The sequence below is a fragment of the Cebus imitator genome, unplaced genomic scaffold, assembly GCF_001604975.1.
Source record: "Cebus imitator isolate Cc_AM_T3 unplaced genomic scaffold, Cebus_imitator-1.0 Scaffold170, whole genome shotgun sequence".
NCBI lineage: Eukaryota > Metazoa > Chordata > Mammalia > Primates > Cebidae > Cebus > Cebus imitator.
This window is the reverse complement of record NW_016107485.1, coordinates 4,264,619-4,274,106: the sequence shown is the minus strand read 5'-3', so window position 1 is coordinate 4,274,106 and position 9,488 is coordinate 4,264,619.

Sequence of the window (9,488 nt, the reverse complement as noted above, 5' to 3'; positions counted from 1 at the left end):
AAAAATACAAATATCCTCTAGTCCCAGCTACTTGGGAGGCTGAGGCAGGAGAATCGCTTGAACATGGGAGGCAGAGGTTATAGTCAGTTGAGATCATGCTACTGCACTACGGCCTGGGTGACAGAGGGAGACTCTGTCTCAAAAAAAAAAAAAATTGAAATATGGAAATGTGGTTAAAAGAGTATCTTTTTTCGAGACAGGGTCTCCCTCTGTCACCCAGGCTGGAGTGCAGTGGCTCCAATCACAGCTCACTGCAGCCTTGAACTCCTGCGCTCAGGCATTCCCCTTAGCTTCCCAGCTTCCCGGCAGTCTTTGCTGTAGGCAGCTTGAAGGATTCTCATGGCACAGAAGATTAAACAATGCCTTTCCATTTTAATAAACATCTGCAGTCAAAATAAACAACCTTCAACCAGAATCACCTTCTTCCCCTCCCTTCAGCCTCCACTCCATGAAAGCCATGAGGATGCCCAACCTCCAGGGACTGAGCTACTGCCGAGAGCGTCCAGATGCAGCCGCGGAGCCAGGAATCACTGCCATCGTATTGGAGGAAACTCAGAAAATGGGAACTGGAGCCAGATGCTAAAGGCAGTCAAATGTTTGAAATGCTGATAACGGGCCGGGTGTGGTGGCTCATGCCTGTAGTCCCAGCACTTTGGGAGGCTGATGCGGGCAGATCACTTGAGGTCAGGAGTTCGAGACCAGCCTGGCCAACATGGTGAAACTCGTCTCTACTAAAAATACAAAAGTTAGCCTGGCGTGGTGGCGCATGCATGCCTGTAGTCCCAGATACTCGGAAGGCTGAGGCAGCAGAATGGCTTGAACCCGGGGAGTGGAGGTTGCAGTGAGCCAAGATCGTGCCATTGCACTCCGGCCTGGGTGACAGAATGAGACTCCATCTCAAAAAATAAAAACAAAAAAACAAAAAAGAAATGCTGAAAGGAAGAACTGTTGATAACAGAAAATATAAACTGGTTAGTCTGACATCAAGTCCTGTCCAACTTCCAGGATGGAGGAGGAAACAGATGGTCTGAGAGGACCAGGGTGGATACCTAAGTCACCAGGAGCTCACCTGGGTTCTCAGAGAAGCAGTTGTGGTGGCTGAAGGTTAGGGTCTGTGCAGGGCCACCTGGCTGGGAGATACAGGGAAAAGCCAGGAACCCTGGGTGTAAATGTTGCTACAGCATTTGAACATCACTCTAGGACATTCTTGTGCTCAGACAAAAAAATTTGGGCTTACCAGCAGCCTAGCTTGGTGGAGGGAGGTGTAACTGATTGAATACACATGACCAAATTGTGCGGTTGGCTTGAAAACCATTAGGATGCGTCACGTGTGTTGATCCAGGCGGGACCGCACAGATGCTCTCCGTGGGTTCTTACTGTAAAACCCCTGCCCAATGTCTACGCTTCCTCAAAGCCCCCTCCTCATGGAAGTCCTCCTCCAGGCCGAACCCTGGACTCCATTCTCTCCTTACGTGTTCTGAGAGGCTGGGAGGGAAATGAACTGGGCCTGACCCGAGACTCCTGGGGAGATGGGGCTTGGAGAGTGGAGTCAGTCTGGGATCTGGAAGCTTCTCCCTAGCAGTGCCCAGCTGCTTCCCAGGCCATAGACAGGTGGCCTGGAGCAGCACTGGGACAGGCCTCAGGCAGCCCCCATGCCCCTGCTTCCGCCTTGAATAGCACAAACATTCCTACATCTGTCATGGGAAGACAGCCAGCTCCACCTTCACCCAGGAAACCGAACATCCCCCTGCACCCAGCCTTCTTCCCACAGAGTATCAGGGCACATGGGGTATCCCAACCCACCCCAGGGCCAAGGGGCAGGTGTGTGGGAGAAGCCCCCCAAGACCTTAGACCTCAGTTTCTGCTGCAGACGACTGCGCCCTTCCTACACACACACACACACACACACACACACACACACGAAATACTGCCAGCAAAACAGACACACTCACAGGTCCAGAAGCTCCCAGCCACACCCACACAGCTGTGCACACACAGACACACACACCCACTACTTGCTACAGACCCACAGAGAAGGGGATGCAAAAGTGCACACACAGTGTTCTTCCCCCAAAGCTGAGTTCCCAGAGAACAGAGATCCTGGCTCACTAGTGCCAGCCAACAGTAGGTCTGTAGCGAGTGCCCTTTGGCACCCAGAACCTTTGAACCTCTGTGTGAGGGGTGTATCCTCCATCCACTTCTGTTGCCCTCTTCCACTGCTAGGCTGTGAGTTTCCATGGAAGGGATCCTTGCCTAGGGCACAGCCGCATCCCCAGCATGAACACTAGTCCTCCTCAGCCGAAGCCTTCGCAGCCAACAGAGTAATTTCACACTGTGGCTTCTTCAATCCTCACGACAGTCTTTGGGGACAGGTGTATCTGCTTTTTTTTTTTTTTTTTTTTTTTTTTTTGAGGGAGTCTTGCTCTGTTGCCCAGGCTGGAGTTCAGTGGTACAATCTCTGCTCACTGCAACATCCGCCTCTTGGGTTCAAGGGATTCTCCTGCCTCAGCCTCCCAAGTAGCTGGGATTACAAGCATAAACCATCACACCTGGCTAATTTTTGTATTTTTAGTAGAGACAGGGTTTCACCATGTTGGCCAGGCTGGTCTTGAACTCCTGGCCTCAAATGATCCACCCACCTCAGAAAGTGCTGGGATTACAGGCGTGAACCACCACACCTGGCTGGCTCATGGTAAATTTGTTTGCATTAATTTTGATTTCTCAAAATATTGCATGAGGCCAGGCGTGGTGGCTCACGCCTGTAATCCCAGCACTTTGGGAGGCTAAGGTGAGCAGATGCAAACAGAAAACACTGTATAAATACAGGCCAGGCGTGGTGGCTCACGCCTGTAATCCCAGCAATCTGAGAGGCCGAGGTGGGTGGATCACTTGAGGTTGGGAGTTCCAGACCAGTATGGCCAACATGGCAAAACCCCATTTCTCCTAAAAATACAAAAATTAGCCGGGCATGGTGGTGCGCACCTGTGGTCCCAGCTACTCAGGTGGCTGAGGCACGAGAATTGCTTGAACCCAGGAGGCGAAGGTTGCAGTGAGCTGAGATTGCGCTACTGCACTCCAGCCTGGGTGACACAGCGAGACTCTGCCTCAAAAAGTATATACATATTGCATGAAATGATGATTTATTTTGGTCACTGAGAATTTTTGGTGCCCTTTTAACATTAGCCCTGTCCCCACAAGACATGCTCCAGCACCCAACATGTACTGAGTGCCCACGGTGTGCCCGCAACTGAGCAAGGGTCTGGGAATCCAATCACAGGTAAAACAGCTACACATGTCCGCATCCTTAAATTTACAGTCAAAGAGATCATAAGTGAGAAGGGACAGCTATCTGGGCAGGCAGCCTCATCCTGTGCTCTTCCAGAAGAGATGGAAGAAACACACTACAGAATGAAATAGACATTCCACTTCTGTTTCGTTGTTTTGACCATGCACCATCTGAACCGTACCTTGTAGACTGTGGACCCAGGGACCACCCCCCCGCATAGAAACTAAAAATCCCCACTACACCCTTTCTCAGACACAGCTGAAGTCTGTGAGGCTCACCAATCAGGCGTGCCAACTCGAGACTGAACAACAAAATCAGTGCTGCGAAAAAGCAGAGCATGTCTCTGGCTGAGCCATGGAACGACGGTGCCCAGTGCTGGGTATTCAGCTGGGAGGTTCCAGTCACAGGGGCTGCGGTGTTGAACAGGTGTTCAGAGCACTGACCTCAGGCTGTATCGGGGAGGATTGATCCTGTTTGCATACCACAAACCCAGGTCTCCAGCCCGCTCAGCAAGGCATGAGTCACCCGGAATTCTTTGAATATCCTTTTCAATATCCATTCTTTGAACATCCTTTTCTTCTTAAGTTAACCGGAGCTGGTTTCTGTAGCCTGCAACTAAGAACCTTGCCTTATATAGAAGTTGGTGTCAGGAGTGGTTACAGGCGGTGGATGTTGGAGGAAGCTCAGAGAAGCCGGAATGGGTTATCTGGACTGCTTGGGGCTGAAGTCAATAAAAATTCGGCACATCATAAGGGCTCAGATCTGGAAACCATGGCATGCAGGGGAAGCAGGATGTCAGATTTGCCACCTGGAGTCACCTGGAAGGAAGACCCGGTTGAATACAAAGCTTCATTGAGAATTCATTGCCTCAGAAAAGAATGAAAGGAATGAGGAATTAGACTGAATGGGCTCTCACAGCACTGGACTGTTAAAGCCTGTCTCCTAAATTCCTGAATTCTTGGCTCAAGACCCAGATCAAACATTGAGGACTTCTGGGCCAGGTGCAGTACCTCATGCCTGTAATCCCAGCACTTTGGGAGGCCGAGGCAGGAGGATCACTTTTGCTCAGGAGTTTGAGACCAGCTGGGCAGCATAGTGAGACCCCGTTTCTACTAAGTAAAGACCCCATTTTTACTTTTTTCTACTAAAAGAAGAATCAGCCGGGCATGACGTGTGCATCTGTAGTCCTAGCTACTTGGGAGGCTGATGTGGGAGAAAGGTTGAGCCCAGGAAATCGAGGCTGCAGTGATCATACCACTGCACTCCAGCCTGGGTGACAGAGCAAGACCCTGTCTTAAAAAAAATAAAAAATAAAAAATAAATAATATGGATAGAAAGAAAGCTAAGGACTTCTATGACCACAGTAAAAATGTTTCCCAATTCTTGCTGTCATAAGGTTGAGGTGACCAAAATTGAAACTCAAAACTAGCCCACAGAATGGCAAATTACATCATGAGTGATGTCACAGCTTCACCAGCTCTAGGGAGGAGTCCCACTGATTGGACAGGACTCCTGAAACTCCACTGAAACACCCTGAAACTCCACTCCCCACCGAGTCCCCTTGCCAGCTGAGCAGCCCCTCCTCACTGTCTGATGCGGCTGGTACTGCCAGAGCAGGGACCTTGTAATGACTCTCATGTGGCCCCCATCCTCAGTGTCTTCAGGGGGAGTCAGGTGGCAGGAGGCCCTGAGGGGCAGGATTAAAGAGCAATCTCAACCAAAACCTGTGCAGCGTGTCATTTCCCATCCTGAGACATCTGGGCAAGACGTGTGAGTGGGTTCTGAGGACGCACACCCAGGAGGAGAGAATGCAACTTTGGATGGGGCTGAATTCATCCACATGGCTCCACCAACAGGGGTTCTTGCATGCAGGTGCCAACCTCATCAGCTGGGGGGTGACCCTGATTGTTTCTACAGCCGGTTCGTCAGCTGGCAGGTGAGGTGAGGACCAATGCAGAGGTGACACCCCCACCTGGATATGACAGAGACGCCAAGGCATGACAGAGCCAGAGGGGTGGGTTGAGAATGGATGGCCTCTCGTCCTTAACCATAATGCCTGAGAGCCGGACGTACTGGGGCTATACCCACTCAGCGAACCACCTTGCAGAGGGCCCAATGCCCTTTGGAATGTCTTAGTTTCCAGGGAAGGTGTCCGGCCAGTGGCCCGCCTCTGGATTCCTGGAGTGGAAACCAAGACCTAGGATGGCAGAAGTCCCGAGGCGGCAATGACTGCCAGGGATGGTGGGGGCGCATCACTGTAACAGGTACAGGGCCAGGCACGGTGGCTCACGCCTGTAATCCTAGCACTTTGGGAGGCCAAGGTGGGTGGATCACCTGAGGTCAGGAGTTCAAGACCAGCCTGACCAACATGGTGAAACCCTGTCTCAACTAAAAATACAAAAAATTAGCTGGGTGTGGTGGCGGGCACCTATAATCCCAGCTACTTCAGGAGGCTGAGGCAGGAGATCGCTTGAACCCAGGAGGCTGAGGTTGCGGTGAGTCAAGATCGTGCCATTGCACTCCAGCCTGGGAAACAAAAGCAAAACTATGTCTTCAAAAAATAAAACAGGCACAGGACCAAGTTGTTGTCCCAACAGCCTGACCAACAGGGATGGGTGGAGCTAATGGATCACAAGTTCCCCAGGGCAAAAACGGACCGGAACCCACAAGGACCTGTGGCTTTTACAACCAGAAAAGTCCGGTTTTGGTAAACAGGGGTCTGACTTGAGACCCTCTCCTCCAGTGTCCCCCGGACAGGGTCACGCAGTTCCTCCCCCAGTCCTAGACCTGAGTTAGTTTGCAAACCCAGACCTCCCTCAATGAAGGAGGGCCTGACATTACATCTGGAATCCGTGCCGTGAATCTCCCCACAAGGGCACTGTGGACTTGGTCGTTTACCACATTTACAGGAGAAATAACTGTACAGGAAGTCGGTGGTGGGGGTGAACCTTGCTGAGCCCTTGTCGCTTCATCTGTAACAGGAGGGCTATAAGTGAGGCAGGAGGCCGGACTCAACTCCACAGGCAGATCTCAGACACCAGACCTGATTGAGGACTAGCTAAAACAGGGAAGAGGCAAAAGCACCTCTCCATAAGACATGCCCACCAGTGTGCCTTGTCACTTTACCATTGCCATGGCAACACCCAGACATTACCACCCCTTCCATGGCAACGACCCATGACCTGGAAGTTACTGCCCTTTTTTCTAGAAATGTCTGCATAATTTGCCCTTAATTTGCCTATGATTAAAAGGAGGTATAAATACGACTGCATAACTGCCCCCGAACTGCTACCCCCAGCACACTGATTGTGGGGTAGTCCCGCTCTGCAGGAGCAGACACGGAGCTGTAACACTGCCACTTCAATAGAGATGTTTTCTTCCCCCACCAGCTCACTCTTGAATTCTTTCCTGAGAAAAGCCAAGAACCTTCCTGGTGTAAGCCCTAATTTGGGGCTTACTTGCCCTGCATCACAAGTATCATCAGGTTAATTGAGTAGAATAACGGGACAGTGCCTGAGTAAGCGCACGCGCATTGACTACAGCTGAGCTGTTAATCCTTCTATGATTTTGTGTTCATTCTTTCAATTCTTTCCCCCTTTAGTCCACCATGCTGCGATCAGCCAACTTCAGGATGCTGAAAGGAAAAAGATAACTCCTCATTGACCAAAGGCCAAATATGTGCCAGGGGCTCAATCCTCATGTCTCTAAGCTGTGCAACAGTTCTATAAGGTCATGCAGAAGGAGTGAGCAATGGGGGTCTGATGTGTTCTCTTCTCTGTGACACCGAGCTCCTTAGAGGTCACAGAACGAGGTGACAACAACACAGCCTGGGAGTAGGTCAGGGTGAAAAATAGAAAAGGGAGGAAGAAGGAGCATGGATGGATGGATGGATGGATGGACAGGTAGATGGACGGATAGATGAATGGATGAATGGATGGATGGATGGACAGGTAGACGGATGTATGTATGTATGTATGTATGGATGGATGGATGGATGGATGGACAGGTAGACGGATGTATGGACAGGTAGACGGATGTACCTATTTATGTATGGATGGATGGATGGGTGGATGGATGGATGGACAGGTAGACGTATGTATGTATGTATGTATGGATGGATGGATGGATGGATGGACAGGTAGATGGATGTATGGACAGGTAGACGGATGTACCTATTTATGTATGTATGGATGGATGGGTGGATGGATGGATGGACAGGTAGACGTATGTATGTATGTATGTATGTATGTATGGATGGATGGATGGACAGGTAGACGTATGTACGTATGTATGTATGGATGGGTGGATGGATGGATGGACAGGTAGACGTATGTATGTATGTATGTATGTATGGATGGATGGATGTATGGACAGGTAGACGGATGTACCTATTTATGTATGTATGGATGGATGGGTGGATGGATGGATGGACAGGTAGACGTATGTACGTATGTATGTATGTATGGATGGATGGATGGATGGACAGGTAGACGTATGTATGTGTGTATGTATGTATGTATGGATGGATGGATGGATGGACAGGTAGACGGATGTATGTATTTATGTATGTATGGATGGATGGATAAATGTATGGATGGTGAGTGGGCAGGTGGGTGAATGGACAGGTGGGTAGATGAAGAATTATAGACATGGAGAGAGATGATGGCTAGACAGACTTAGAAGGTGAATTAAACATGACCCCAACCTCCAGGATTTTCCAATCAAGGAAGAGGCTGTGCTAAGTGTGGACATAAAGTTGAAATATCTTATCTGCAGTTAGTAACACGTTCAGAGTCTGCATTTTCCAGCCACACCGTAGTGTGTGTGATGAAGACCAGCCAGGCAGGCTGTGACTTGGGGCCACCATACTTGATTGCTCCAATAACAGATTTGTATATTCCTTCATTGTATGTTCCTTCCTAGCAGGCTTGTTGAGTGCCTACTAGGTATCAGGCACTGTTCTAGGCTCTGGGGACAGAGTAGTGAACAACGCAACTCCATGTGGAGTTTCCGCGGGGAGTGGAGAGGGGTATGAGGAGAGGTGTACGTGTGGAGTGAGCCAGATGAGACCAGATCAACAGAGCAGAGTGAAAAAGGGGGCTTGAGGCAGAGGCAGGTTGGACAGGACGGGTGTCACTTGCATGGACACCTGAAGGCAGCTAAGGGGTGAGTCAGGGACTTCCCCACGATCATGCAGTAACAATGTGGCTGCGTCAAGGCTGTCACCCAGGTTCATGGACAGGGGTTGGAGTTCTGGGGTTCCTGGGCTGAAACCTTAAAATAGTGGGAACACACCAAACATGGTTGTCAGCAGAGGAGGAGGGGATGGAGCTTGGACCGAGCCACTGCCACCAGCAGCTGCGATCCCTAGGCCTGCGTGCTCTCACCGTCCTGTCTGCTATCTCCTTCATCCCTCATAAACAGTCTTCTATGTACTAAGAGTTCATGGATAGTTTATGAGCAGTAAATGTTTCATATTTTATTATTTTACAGAAGCAGCAAATGCTGTACAAAGAAAGCTACAGCTCCACGTTCCAGTTGAGGGCTGCAGGCTGGAGTGAAGAAGGCACTTTGAGGAAATGAGGATCTGAGTGAACAGAGAGAGCTCCTAAGAGTTTGCAAGGTGAGGCTGAATGCATAAGGAGGGCAGGAGAGAAAAGGACCAGCCCGGCAGCCATGTTCTCTCTCCCCCACAGTATAGCAGCCTATCTATTAGGATTAGGTTCAGTTGCAAGGGACAGAAAACCCAAAGCCAGAGTAGTTCAAACAGAAAGAAGTTTCTTTCTTCCTTCCATGAAACCTCCCAAATGAAGCAGCCCAGGAGATGGGGACCCTGCCTTCCATCTTGATCAGCAATCCTCAGCATTTGGCTTTTACCTCATGGCTCAACATGGCTGCTTGAGCACCCAGACATCACATCTGTATTACAGCCAACAGTGCAGTGGAAAGGCGTGAAGAAAAGAATACTTTTCTGCAGCAAAGGGGTTTCTGGAAGAATGCCATTTTAGCCTGGCAATTTAAAGACCTTGAGAAGTCTCACTGGGTCCCTGGAAGACTCACATACTCTGCTGGGCTGCTGCATGGGATGGATGGATGGATGGATGGATGGATGGATGGATGGATGGATAGGTGGGTGGATGGATGGATGGGTGGATGGATGGATGGATAGGTGGGTGGATGGATGGATGGATGGATGGATGGA